Source organism: Triturus cristatus, chromosome 5_1 (genome assembly GCF_964204655.1).
Source record: "Triturus cristatus chromosome 5_1, aTriCri1.1, whole genome shotgun sequence".
Taxonomy (NCBI): Eukaryota; Metazoa; Chordata; class Amphibia; order Caudata; family Salamandridae; genus Triturus; species Triturus cristatus.
Genome location: NC_140587.1, coordinates 128,173,638 through 128,188,834, shown reverse-complemented (window position 1 = coordinate 128,188,834; position 15,197 = coordinate 128,173,638). Strand labels below are relative to the sequence as shown.

Sequence of the window (15,197 nt, the reverse complement as noted above, 5' to 3'; positions counted from 1 at the left end):
TCTGAATGACACCCGCTTGATGCACACGGCCTGGCGTTGCCTGTTAACCCCCTGAATGACACCCGCTTGATGCACACGGCCTGACGTTGTCTGTTAACCCTCTGAATAACTCCCGCTTGATGCACACGGTCTGGCGTTGTCTGTTAACCCCCTGAATGACACCCGCTTGATGCACACGGCCTGATGTTGTCTGTTAACCCCCTGAATGACACCCGCTTGATGCACACGGTCTGCCGTGGTCTATTAACCCTCTGAATGACACCCGCTTGATGCACACGGCCTGGCGTTGTCTGTTAACCCCCTGAATGACACCCGCTTGATGCACACGGCCTGACGTTGTCTGTTAACCCTCTGAATAACACCCGCTTGATGCACACGGTCTGGCGTTGTCTGTTAACCCCCTGAATGACACCCGCTTGATGCACACGGCCTGACGTTGTCTGTTAACCCCCTAAATGACACCCGCTTGATGCACACGGCCTGACGTTGTCTGTTAACCCTCTGAATAACACCCGCTTGAAGCACACGGTCTGGCGTTGTCTGTTAACCCTCTGAATAACACCCGCTTGATGCACACGGTCTGGTGTTGTCTGTTAACCCCCTGAATGACACCCGCTTGATGCACACGGCCTGACGTTGTCTGTTAACCCCCTGAATGACACCCGCTTGATGCACACAGCCTGACGTTGTCTGTTAACCCCCTGAATGACACCCGCTTGATGCACACGGCCTGACGTTGTCTGTTAACCCTCTGAATAACACCCGCTTGATGCACACGGTCTGGCGTTGTCTGTTAACCCCCTGAATGACACCCGCTTGATGCACACGGCCTGACGTTGTCTGTTAACCCCCTGAATGACACCCGCTTGATGCCAACGGCCTGACGTTGTCTGTTAACCCTCTGAATAACACCCGCTTGATGCACACGGTCTGGCGTTGTCTGTTAACCCTCTGAATAACACACGCTTGATGCACACGGTCTGGCGTTGTCTGTTAACCCCCTGAATGACACCCGCTTGATGCACACGGCCTGACGTTGGCTGTTAACCCTCTGAATGACACCCGCTTGATGCACACGGCCTGACGTTGTCTGTTAACCCCCTGAATGACACCCGCTTGATGCACACGGCCTGACGTTGTCTGTTAACCCTCTGAATAACACCCGCTTGATGCACATGGTCTGGTGTTGTCTGTTAACCCCCTGAATGACACCCGCTTGATGCACACGGCCTGACGTTGTCTGTTAACCCCCTGAATGACACCCGCTTGATGCACACGGTCTGGCGTTGTCTGTTAACCCCCTGAATGACACCCGCTTGATGTACACGGCCTGACGTTGTCTGTTTACCCTCTGAATGACACCCGCTTGATGCACACGGTCTGGCGTCGTCTGTTAACCCCCTGAATGACACCTGCTTGATGCACACGGCCTGACGTTGTCTGTTAACCCTCTGAATGACACCCGCTTGATGCACATGGCCTGACGTTGTCTGTTAACCCCCTGAATGACACCCGCTTGATGCACACGGCCTGACATTGTCTGTTAACCCTCTGAATAACACCCGCTTGATGCACACGGTCTGGCGTTGTCTGTTAACCCCCTGAATGACACCCGCTTGATGCACACGGCCTGACGTTGTCTGTTAAGCCTCTGAATGACACCCGCTTGATGCACACGGCCTGACGTTGTCTGTTAACCCTCTGAATGACACCCGCTTGATGCACATGGCCTGACGTTGTCTGTTAACCCCCTGAATGACACCCGCTTGATGCACACGGCCTGACATTGTCTGTTAACCCTCTGACTAACACCCGCTTGATGCACACGGTCTGGCGTTGTCTGTTAACCCCCTGAATGACAACCGCTTGATGCACACGGCCTGACGTTGTCTGTTAACCCTCTGAATGACACCCGCTTGATGCACACGGTCTGGCGTTGTCTGTTAACCCCCTGAATGACACCCGCTTGATGCACACGGTCTGGCGTGGTCTATTAACCCTCTGAATGACACCCGCTTGATGCACACGGCCTGGCGTTGTCTGTTAACCCCCTGAATGACACCTGCTTGATGCACACGGCCTGACGTTGTCTGTTAACCCTCTGAATAACACCCGCTTGATGCACACGGTCTGGCGTTGTCTGTTAACCCCCTGAATGACACCCGCTTGATGCACACGGCCTGACGTTGTCTGTTAACCCCCTAAATGACACCCGCTTGATGCACACGGCCTGACGTTGTCTGTTAACCCTCTGAATAACACCCGCTTGAAGCACACGGTCTGGCGTTGTCTGTTAACCCTCTGAATAACACCCGCTTGATGCACACGGTCTGGTGTTGTCTGTTAACCCCCTGAATGACACCCGCTTGATGCACACGGCCTGACGTTGTCTGTTAACCCTCTGAATAACACCCGCTTGATGCACACGGTCTGGCGTTGTCTGTTAACCCCCTGAATGACACCCGCTTGATGCACACGGCCTGACGTTGTCTGTTAACCCCCTAAATGACACCCGCTTGATGCACACGGCCTGACGTTGTCTGTTAACCCTCTGAATAACACCCACTTGAAGCACACGGTCTGGCGTTGTCTGTTAACCCTCTGAATAACACCCGCTTGATGCACACGGTCTGGTGTTGTCTGTTAACCCCCTGAATGACACCCGCTTGATGCACACGGCCTGACGTTGTCTGTTAACCCCCTGAATGACACCCGCTTGATGCACACGGCCTGACGTTGTCTGTTAACCCCCTGAATGACACCCGCTTGATGCACACGGCCTGACGTTGTCTGTTAACCCTCTGAATAACACCCGCTTGATGCACACGGTCTGGCGTTGTCTGTTAACCCCCTGAATGACACCCGCTTGATGCACGCGGCCTGACGTTGTCTGTTAACCCCCTGAATGACACCCGCTTGATGCACACGGCCTGACGTTGTCTGTTAACCCTCTGACTAACTCCCGCTTGATGCACACAGTCTGGCGTTGTCTGTTAACCCCCTGAATGACACCCGCTTGATGCACACGGCCTGATGTTGTCTGTTAACCCCCTGAATGACACCCACTTGATGCACACGGTCTGGCATGGTCTATTAACCCTCTGAATGACACCCGCTTGATGCACACGGCCTGGCGTTGTCTGTTAACCCCCTGAATGACACCCGCTTGATGCACACGGCCTGACGTTGTCTGTTAACCCTCTGAATAACACCCGCTTGATGCACACGGTCTGGCGTTGTCTGTTAACCCCCTGAATGACACCCGCTTGATGCACACGGCCTGACGTTGTCTGTTAACCCCCTAAATGACACCCGCTTGATGCACACGGCCTGACGTTGTCTGTTAACCCTCTGAATAACACCCGCTTGAAGCACACGGTCTGGCGTTGTCTGTTAACCCTCTGAATAACACCCGCTTGATGCACACGGTCTGGTGTTGTCTGTTAACCCCCTGAATGACACCCGCTTGATGCACACGGCCTGACGTTGTCTGTTAACCCCCTGAATGACACCCGCTTGATGCACACGGCCTGATGTTGTCTGTTAACCCCCTGAATGACACCCGCTTGATGCACACGGCCTGACGTTGTCTGTTAACCCTCTGAATAACACCCGCTTGATGCACACGGTCTGGCGTTGTCTGTTAACCCCCTGAATGACACCCGCTTGATGCACACGGCCTGACGTTGTCTGTTAACCCCCTGAATGACACCCGCTTGATGCACACGGCCTGACGTTGTCTGTTAACCCTCTGAATAACACCCGCTTGATGCACACGGTCTGGCGTTGTCTGTTAACCCTCTGAATAAAACACGCTTGATACACACGGTCTGGCGTTGTCTGTTAACTCCCTGAATGACACCCGCTTGATGCACACGGCCTGACGTTGGCTGTTAACCCTCTGAATGACACCCGCTTGATGCACACGGCCTGTCGTTGTCTGTTAACCCCCTGAATGACACCCGCTTGATGCACACGGCCTGACGTTGTCTGTTAACCCTCTGAATAACACCCGCTTTATGCACACGGTCTGGTGTTGTCTGTTAACCCCCTGAATGACACCCGCTTGATGCACACGGCCTGACGTTGTCTGTTAACCCCCTGAATGACACCCGCTTGATGCACACGGTCTGGCGTTGTCTGTTAACCCCCTGAATGACACCCGCTTGATGTACACGGCCTGACGTTGTCTGTTAACCCTCTGAATGACACCCGCTTGATGCACACGGTCTGGCGTCGTCTGTTAACCCCCTGAATGACACCTGCTTGATGCACACGGCCTGACGTTGTCTTTTAACCCTCTGAATGACACCCGCTTGATGCACATGGCCTGACGTTGTCTGTTAACCCCCTGAATGACACCCGCTTGATGCACACGGCCTGACATTGTCTGTTAACCCTCTGAATAACACCCGCTTGATGCACACGGTCTGCCGTTGTCTGTTAACCCCCTGAATGACACCCGCTTGATGCACACGGACTGACGTTGTCTGTTAACCCTCTGAATGACACCCGCTTGATGCACACGGTCTGGCGTTGTCTGTTAACCCCCTGAATGACACCCGCTTGATGCACACGGTCTGGCATTGTCTGTTAACCCCCTGAATGACACCCGCTTGATGTACACGGCCTGACGTTGTCTGTTAACCCTCTGAATGACACCCGCTTGATGCACACGGTCTGCCGTCGTCTGTTAACCCCCTGAATGACACCTGCTTGATGCACACGGCCTGACGTTGTCTGTTAACCCTCTGAATGACACCCGCTTGATGCACATGGCCTGATGTTGTCTGTTAACCCCCTGAATGACACCCGCTTGATGCACACGGCCTGACATTGTCTGTTAACCCTCTGAATAACACCCGCTTGATGCACACGGTCTGGCGTTGTCTGTTAACCCCCTGAATGACAACCGCTTGATGCACACGGCCTGACGTTGTCTGTTAACCCTCTGAATGACACCCGCTTGATGCACACGGTCTGGCGTTGTCTGTTAACCCCCTGAATGACACCCGCTTGATGCACACGGTCTGGCGTGGTCTATTAACCCTCTGAATGACACCCGCTTGATGCACACGGCCTGGCGTTGTCTGTTACCCCCTGAATGACACCCGCTTGATGCACACGGCCTGACGTTGTCTGTTAACCCTCTGAATAACACCCGCTTGATGCACACGGTCTGGCGTCGTCTGTTAACCCCCTGAATGACACCCGCTTGATGCACACGGCCTGACGTTGTCTGTTAACCCCCTAAATGACACCCGCTTGATGCACACGGCCTGACGTTGTCTGTTAACCCTCTGAATAACACCCGCTTGAAGCACACGGTCTGGCGTTGTCTGTTAACCCTCTGAATAACACCCGCTTGAAGCACACGGTCTGGCGTTGTCTGTTAACCCTCTGAATAACACCCGCTTGATGCACACGGTCTGGTGTTGTCTGTTAACCCCCTGAATGACACCCGCTTGATGCACACGGCCTGACGTTGTCTGTTAACCCCCTGAATGACACCCGCTTGATGCACACGGCCTGATGTTGTCTGTTAACCCCCTGAATGACACCCGCTTGATGCACACGGCCTGACGTTGTCTGTTAACCCTCTGAATAACACCCGCTTGATGCACACGGTCTGGCGTTGTCTGTTAACCCCCTGAATGACACCCGCTTGATGCACACGGCCTGACGTTGTCTGTTAACCCCCTGAATGACACCCGCTTGATGCACACGGCCTGACGTTGTCTGTTAACCCTCTGAATAACACCCGCTTGATGCACACGGTCTGGCGTTGTCTGTTAACCCTCTGAATAACACACGCTTGATACACACGGTCTGGCGTTGTCTGTTAACCCCCTGAATGACACCCGCTTGATGCACACGGCCTGACGTTGGCTGTTAACCCTCTGAATGACACCCGCTTGATGCACACGGCCTGTCGTTGTCTGTTAACCCCCTGAATGACACCCGCTTGATGCACACGGCCTGACGTTGTCTGTTAACCCTCTGAATAACACCCGCTTTATGCACACGGTCTGGTGTTGTCTGTTAACCCCCTGAATGACACCCGCTTGATGCACACGGCCTGACGTTGTCTGTTAACCCCCTGAATGACACCCGCTTGATGCACACGGTCTGGCGTTGTCTGTTAACCCCCTGAATGACACCCGCTTGATGTACACGGCCTGACGTTGTCTGTTAACCCTCTGAATGACACCCGCTTGATGCACACGGTCTGGCGTCGTCTGTTAACCCCCTGAATGACACCTGCTTGATGCACACGGCCTGACGTTGTCTTTTAACCCTCTGAATGACACCCGCTTGATGCACATGGCCTGACGTTGTCTGTTAACCCCCTGAATGACACCCGCTTGATGCACACGGCCTGACATTGTCTGTTAACCCTCTGAATAACACCCGCTTGATGCACACGGTCTGCCGTTGTCTGTTAACCCCCTGAATGACACCCGCTTGATGCACACGGACTGACGTTGTCTGTTAACCCTCTGAATGACACCCGCTTGATGCACACGGTCTGGCGTTGTCTGTTAACCCCCTGAATGACACCCGCTTGATGCACACGGTCTGGCATTGTCTGTTAACCCCCTGAATGACACCCGCTTGATGTACACGGCCTGACGTTGTCTGTTAACCCTCTGAATGACACCCGCTTGATGCACACGGTCTGCCGTCGTCTGTTAACCCCCTGAATGACACCTGCTTGATGCACACGGCCTGACGTTGTCTGTTAACCCTCTGAATGACACCCGCTTGATGCACATGGCCTGATGTTGTCTGTTAACCCCCTGAATGACACCCGCTTGATGCACACGGCCTGACATTGTCTGTTAACCCTCTGAATAACACCCGCTTGATGCACACGGTCTGGCGTTGTCTGTTAACCCCCTGAATGACAACCGCTTGATGCACACGGCCTGACGTTGTCTGTTAACCCTCTGAATGACACCCGCTTGATGCACACGGTCTGGCGTTGTCTGTTAACCCCCTGAATGACACCCGCTTGATGCACACGGTCTGGCGTGGTCTATTAACCCTCTGAATGACACCCGCTTGATGCACACGGCCTGGCGTTGTCTGTTACCCCTGAATGACACCCGCTTGATGCACACGGCCTGACGTTGTCTGTTAACCCTCTGAATAACACCCGCTTGATGCACACGGTCTGGCGTCGTCTGTTAACCCCCTGAATGACACCCGCTTGATGCACACGGCCTGACGTTGTCTGTTAACCCCCTAAATGACACCCGCTTGATGCACACGGCCTGACGTTGTCTGTTAACCCTCTGAATAACACCCGCTTGAAGCACACGGTCTGGCGTTGTCTGTTAACCCTCTGAATAACACCCGCTTGATGCACACGGTCTGGTGTTGTCTGTTAACCCCCTGAATGACACCCGCTTGATGCACACGGCCTGACGTTGTCTGTTACCCTCTGAATAACACCCGCTTGATGCACACGGTCTGGCGTGGTCTGTTAACCCCCTGAATGACACCCGCTTGATGCACACGGCCTGACGTTGTCTGTTAACCCCCTAAATGACACCCGCTTGATGCACACGGCCTGACGTTGTCTGTTAACCCTCTGAATAACCCCCGCTTGAAGCACACGGTCTGGCGTTGTCTGTTAACCCTCTGAATAACACCCGCTTGATGCACACGGTCTGGTGTTGTCTGTTAACCCCCTGAATGACACCCGCTTGATGCACACGGCCTGACGTTGTCTGTTAACCCCCTGAATGACACCCGCTTGATGCACACGGCCTGACGTTGTCTGTTAACCCCCTGAATGACACCCGCTTGATGCACACGGCCTGACGTTGTCTGTTAACCCTCTGAATAACACCCGCTTGATGCACACGGTCTGGCGTTGTCTGTTAACCCCCTGAATGACACCCGCTTGATGCACACGGCCTGACGTTGTCTGTTAACCCCCTGAATGACACCCGCTTGAGGCACACGGCCTGACGTTGTCTGTTAACCCTCTGAATAACTCCCGCTTGATGCACACGGTCTGGCGTTGTCTGTTAACCCCCTGAATGACACCCGCTTGATGCACACGGCCTGATGTTGTCTGTTAACCCCCTGAATGACACCCGCTTGATGCACACGGTCTGCCGTGGTCTATTAACCCTCTGAATGACACCCGCTTGATGCACACGGCCTGGCGTTGCCTGTTAACCCCCTGAATGACACCCGCTTGATGCACACGGCCTGACGTTGTCTGTTAACCCTCTGAATAACACCCGCTTGATGCACACGGTCTGGCGTTGTCTGTTAACCCCCTGAATGACACCCGCTTGATGCACACGGCCTGACGTTGTCTGTTAACCCCCTAAATGACACCCGCTTGATGCACACGGCCTGACGTTGTCTGTTAACCCTCTGAATAACACCCGCTTGAAGCACACGGTCTGGCGTTGTCTGTTAACCCTCTGAATAACACCCGCTTGATGCACACGGTCTGGTGTTGTCTGTTAACCCCCTGAATGACACCCGCTTGATGCACACGGCCTGACGTTGTCTGTTAACCCCCTGAATGACACCCGCTTGATGCACACGGCCTGACGTTGTCTGTTAACCCCCTGAATGACACCCGCTTGATGCACACGGCCTGACGTTGTCTGTTAACCCTCTGAATAACACCCGCTTGATGCACACGGTCTGGCGTTGTCTGTTAACCCCCTGAATGACACCCGCTTGATGCACACGGCCTGACGTTGTCTGTTAACCCCCTGAATGACACCCGCTTGATGCACACGGCCTGACGTTGTCTGTTAACCCTCTGAATAACACCCGCTTGATGCACACGGTCTGGCGTTGTCTGTTAACCCTCTGAATAACACACGCTTGATGCACACGGTCTGGCGTTGTCTGTTAACCCCCTGAATGACACCTGCTTGATGCACACGGCCTGACGTTGGCTGTTAACCCTCTGAATGACACCCGCTTGATGCACACGGCCTGACGTTGTCTGTTAACCCCCTGAATGACACCCGCTTGATGCACACGGCCTGACGTTGTCTGTTAACCCTCTGAATAACACCCGCTTGATGCACATGGTCTGGTGTTGTCTGTTAACCCCCTGAATGACACCCGCTTGATGCACACGGCCTGACGTTCTCTGTTAACCCCCTGAATGACACCCGCTTGATGCACACGGTCTGGCGTTGTCTGTTAACCCCCTGAATGACACCCGCTTGATGTACACGGCCTGACGTTGTCTGTTTACCCTCTGAATGACACCCGCTTGATGCACACGGTCTGGCGTCGTCTGTTAACCCCCTGAATGACACCTGCTTGATGCACACGGCCTGACGTTGTCTGTTAACCCTCTGAATGACACCCGCTTGATGCACATGGCCTGACGTTGTCTGTTAACCCCCTGAATGACACCCGCTTGATGCACACGGCCTGACATTGTCTGTTAACCCTCTGAATAACACCCGCTTGATGCACACGGTCTGGCGTTGTCTGTTAACCCCCTGAATGACACCCGCTTGATGCACACGGCCTGACGTTGTCTGTTAAGCCTCTGAATGACACCCGCTTGATGCACACGGACTGGCGTCGTCTGTTAACCCCCTGAATGACACCTGCTTGATGCACACGGCCTGACGTTGTCTGTTAACCCTCTGAATGACACCCGCTTGATGCACATGGCCTGACGTTGTCTGTTAACCCCCTGAATGACACCCGCTTGATGCACACGGCCTGACATTGTCTGTTAACCCTCTGAATAACACCCGCTTGATGCACACGGTCTGGCGTTGTCTGTTAACCCCCTGAATGACAACCGCTTGATGCACACGGCCTGACGTTGTCTGTTAACCCTCTGAATGACACCCGCTTGATGCACACGGTCTGGCGTTGTCTGTTAACCCCCTGAATGACACCCGCTTGATGCACACGGTCTGGCGTGGTCTATTAACCCTCTGAATGACACCCGCTTGATGCACACGGCCTGGCGTTGTCTGTTAACCCCCTGAATGACACCTGCTTGATGCACACGGCCTGACGTTGTCTGTTAACCCTCTGAATAACACCCGCTTGATGCACACGGTCTGGCGTTGTCTGTTAACCCCCTGAATGACACCCGCTTGATGCACACGGCCTGACGTTGTCTGTTAACCCCCTAAATGACACCCGCTTGATGCACACGGCCTGACGTTGTCTGTTAACCCTCTGAATAACACCCGCTTGAAGCACACGGTCTGGCGTTGTCTGTTAACCCTCTGAATAACACCCGCTTGATGCACACGGTCTGGTGTTGTCTGTTAACCCCCTGAATGACACCCGCTTGATGCACACGGCCTGACGTTGTCTGTTAACCCTCTGAATAACACCCGCTTGATGCACACGGTCTGGCGTTGTCTGTTAACCCCCTGAATGACACCCGCTTGATGCACACGGCCTGACGTTGTCTGTTAACCCCCTAAATGACACCCGCTTGATGCACACGGCCTGACGTTGTCTGTTAACCCTCTGAATAACACCCGCTTGAAGCACACGGTCTGGCGTTGTCTGTTAACCCTCTGAATAACACCCGCTTGATGCACACGGTCTGATGTTGTCTGTTAACCCCCTGAATGACACCCGCTTGATGCACACGGCCTGACGTTGTCTGTTAACCCCCTGAATGACACCCGCTTGATGCACACGGCCTGACGTTGTCTGTTAACCCCCTGAATGACACCCGCTTGATGCACACGGCCTGACGTTGTCTGTTAAGCCTCTGAATAACACCCGCTTGATGCACACGGTCTGGCGTTGTCTGTTAACCCCCTGAATGACACCCGCTTGATGCACACGGCCTGACGTTGTCTGTTAACCCCCTGAATGACACCCGCTTGATGCACACGGCCTGACGTTGTCTGTTAACCCTCTGACTAACTCCCGCTTGATGCACACGGTCTGGCGTTGTCTGTTAACCCCCTGAATGACACCCGCTTGATGCACACGGCCTGATGTTGTCTGTTAACCCCCTGAATGACACCCGCTTGATGCACACGGTCTGGCGTGGTCTATTAACCCTCTGAATGACACCCGCTTGATGCACACGGCCTGGCGTTGTCTGTTAACCCCCTGAATGACACCCGCTTGATGCACACGGCCTGACGTTGTCTGTTAACCCTCTGAATAACACCCGCTTGATGCACACGGTCTGGCGTTGTCTGTTAACCCCCTGAATGACACCCGCTTGATGCACACGGCCTGATGTTGTCTGTTAACCCCCTGAATGACACCCGCTTGATGCACACGGCCTGACGTTGTCTGTTAACCCTCTGAATAACACCCGCTTGATGCACACGGTCTGGCGTTGTCTGTTAACCCCCTGAATGACACCCGCTTGATGCACACGGCCTGACGTTGTCTGTTAACCCCCTGAATGACACCCGCTTGATGCACACGGCCTGACGTTGTCTGTTAACCCTCTGAATAACACCCGCTTGATGCACACGGTCTGGCGTTGTCTGTTAACCCTCTGAATAACACACGCTTGATACACACGGTCTGGCGTTGTCTGTTAACCCCCTGAATGACACCCGCTTGATGCACACGGCCTGACGTTGGCTGTTAACCCTCTGAATGACACCCGCTTGATGCACACGGCCTGTCGTTGTCTGTTAACCCCCTGAATGACACCCGCTTGATGCACACGGCCTGACGTTGTCTGTTAACCCTCTGAATAACACCCGCTTTATGCACACGGTCTGGTGTTGTCTGTTAACCCCCTGAATGACACCCGCTTGATGCACACGGCCTGACGTTTTCTGTTAACCCCCTGAATGACACCCGCTTGATGCACACGGTCTGGCGTTGTCTGTTAACCCCCTGAATGACACCCGCTTGATGTACACGGCCTGACGTTGTCTGTTAACCCTCTGAATGACACCCGCTTGATGCACACGGTCTGGCGTCGTCTGTTAACCCCCTGAATGACACCTGCTTGATGCACACGGCCTGACGTTGTCTTTTAACCCTCTGAATGACACCCGCTTGATGCACATGGCCTGACGTTGTCTGTTAACCCCCTGAATGACACCCGCTTGATGCACACGGCCTGACATTGTCTGTTAACCCTCTGAATAACACCCGCTTGATGCACACGGTCTGCCGTTGTCTGTTAACCCCCTGAATGACACCCGCTTGATGCACACGGACTGACGTTGTCTGTTAACCCTCTGAATGACACCCGCTTGATGCACACGGTCTGGCGTTGTCGGTTAACCCCCTGAATGACACCCGCTTGATGCACACGGTCTGGCGTGGTCTATTAACCCTCTGAATGACACCCGCTTGATGCACACGGCCTGGCGTTGTCTGTTAACCCCCTGAATGACACCCGCTTGATGCACACGGCCTGACGTTGTCTGTTAACCCTCTGAATAACACCCGCTTGATGCACATGGTCTGGCGTTGTCTGTTAACCCCCTGAATGACACCCGCTTGATGCACACGGCCTTACGTTGTCTGTTAACCCCCTAAATGACACCCGCTTGATGCACACGGCCTGACGTTGTCTGTTAACCCTCTGAATAACACCCGCTTGAAGCACACGGTCTGGCGTTGTCTGTTAACCCTCTGAATAACACCCGCTTGATGCACACGGTCTGGTGTTGTCTGTTAACCCCCTGAATGACACCCGCTTGATGCACACGGCCTGACGTTGTCTGTTAACCCCCTGAATGACACCCGCTTGATGCACACGGCCTGACGTTGTCTGTTAACCCCCTGAATGACACCCGCTTGATGCACACGGCCTGACGTTGTCTGTTAACCCTCTGAATAACACCCGCTTGATGCACACGGTCTGGCGTTGTCTGTTAACCCCCTGAATGACACCCGCTTGATGCACACGGCCTGACGTTGTTTGTTAACCCCCTGAATGACACCCGCTTGAGGCACACGGCCTGACGTTGTCTGTTAACCCTCTGAATAACACCCGCTTGATGCACACGGTCTGGCGTTGTCTGTTAACCCCCTGAATGACACCCGCTTGATGCACACGGCCTGACGTTGTCTGTTAACCCCCTGAATGACACCCGCTTGATGCACACGGCCTGACGTTGTCTGTTAACCCCCTGAATGACAACCGCTTGATGCACACGGCCTGACGTTGTCTGTTAACCCTCTGAATAACACCCGCTTGTCGCACACGGCCTGACGTTGTCTGTTAACCCCCTGAATGACACCCGCTTGATGCACACGGCCTGACGTTGTCTGTTAACCCCCTGAATGACACCCGCTTGATGCACACGGCCTGACGTTGTCTGTTAACCCTCTGAATAACACCCGCTTGATGCACACGGTCTGGCGTTGTCTGTTAACCCCCTGAATGACACCCGCTTGATGCACACGGCCTGACGTTGTCTGTTAACCCTCTGAATGACACCCGCTTGATGCACACGGCCTGACGTTGTCTGTTAATCCCCTGAATGACACCCGCTTGATGCACACGGTCTGGCGTTGTCTGTTAACCCCCTGAATGACACCCGCTTGATGTACACGGCCTGATGTTGTCTGTTAACCGTCTGAATGACACCCGCTTGATGCACACGGTCTGGCGTTGTCTGTTAACCCCCTGAATGACACCCGCTTGATGCACACGGCCTGACGTTGTCTGTTAACCCTCTGAATGACACCCACTTGATGCACACGGCCTGACGTTGTCTGTTAACCCCTTGAATGACACCCGCTTGATGCACACGGCCTGACATTGTCTGTTAACACTCTGAATAACACCCGCTTGATGCACACGGTCTGGCGTTGTCTGTTAACCCCCTGAATGACACCCGCTTGATGCACACGGCCTGACGTTGTCTGTTAACCCTCTGAATGACACCCGCTTGATGCACACGGTCTGGCGTTGTCTGTTAACCCCCTGAATGACACCCGCTTAATGCACACGGTCTGGCGTGGTCTATTAACCCTCTGAATGACACCCGCTTGATGCACACGGCCTGGCGTTGTCTGTTAACCCCCTGAATGACACCCGCTTGATGCACACGGTCTGGCGTTGTCTGTTAACCCTCTGAATGACACCCGCTTGATGCACACGGTCTGGCGTTTTCTGTTAACCCCCTGAATGACACCCGCTTGATGCACATGGCCTGACGTTGTCTGTTAACCCCCTGAATGACACCCGCCTTGAGGCATACGGTCTGGTGTTGTCTGTTAACCCCCTGAATGACACCCGCTTGATGCACACAGTCTGGCGTGGTCTGTTAACCCCCTGAATGACACCCGCTTGATGCACACGGCCTGGTGTTGTCTATTAACCCTCTAAATGACACCCGCTTGATGCACACGGTCTGGCGTGGTCTGTTAACCCTCTGAATGACACCTGCTTGATGCACACGGCCTGGCGTTGTCTGTTAACCCCCTGAATGACACCTGCTTGATGCACACGGTATGGCTTTGTCTGTTAACCCTTTGAATGACACCCGCTTGTCGCACACGGCCTGGCTTTGTCTGTTAACCCCCTGAATGACACCCGCTTGATGCACACGGCCTGCATTTGCCTCCTAACTGCCCTGAATGATACACAGACCTCTGTTGCTTCCACACTAGGCCATCGCTGTATATTAACAAAATATATACAAGTCGGTCAGGGCAAAATATATATAATGTATAATTTTGGGAATTTCCGTTACCTTTATTACTTGAATTTCACGAAATTCCATCTCTGTGCTTAATTATGCACTAATCGCAGTACAAATTGATCAGGAATGGCGCCATTCGTAGTAAATCATCACTACAAATGCATTGGAACATGTTTGGATGCTTTTCGCAGTGTTTTTATTTAATGCATCCTTTTGCCACAAATTGAAGCAAAAATGCACTACAATATTGCAACAAAGACGGATTTAGATTTCATGCAATTATGTGTAAATTCACATAATTTTGCCATATATGATAATTACGCAAAATTAAATCAAGTGAATTTCACCCACCCCTACATGCACTGTATTGTCATGTCATTTTTTGTGGGTCTCCACTAAATTATTTTACACAACAGACTTGTCCTTATTCTCTTCCGTTTATGTTCGGTAGGTACTATGTGCATACCTACCGCTGACAACATCTAATTGCCAATGTTAGGGGCATATTAACGAGGTGGCGATAATAAATTATCGCCGCTTTTGCTGCCGTTTTCGGACGAAAAGCGGCGATAATTTTAT

At 53.3% G+C, this 15,197-nt stretch overlaps 1 protein-coding gene across 1 annotated transcript in view; it reads right to left on the bottom strand.

Annotated features, from left to right (window-relative positions):
* The window catches only part of KIFC2 (kinesin family member C2), a 256,527-nt gene that overhangs the window by 103,331 nt on the left and 137,999 nt on the right, over window positions 1-15,197 (bottom strand). The gene's annotated exons all lie outside the window — the stretch shown is intronic.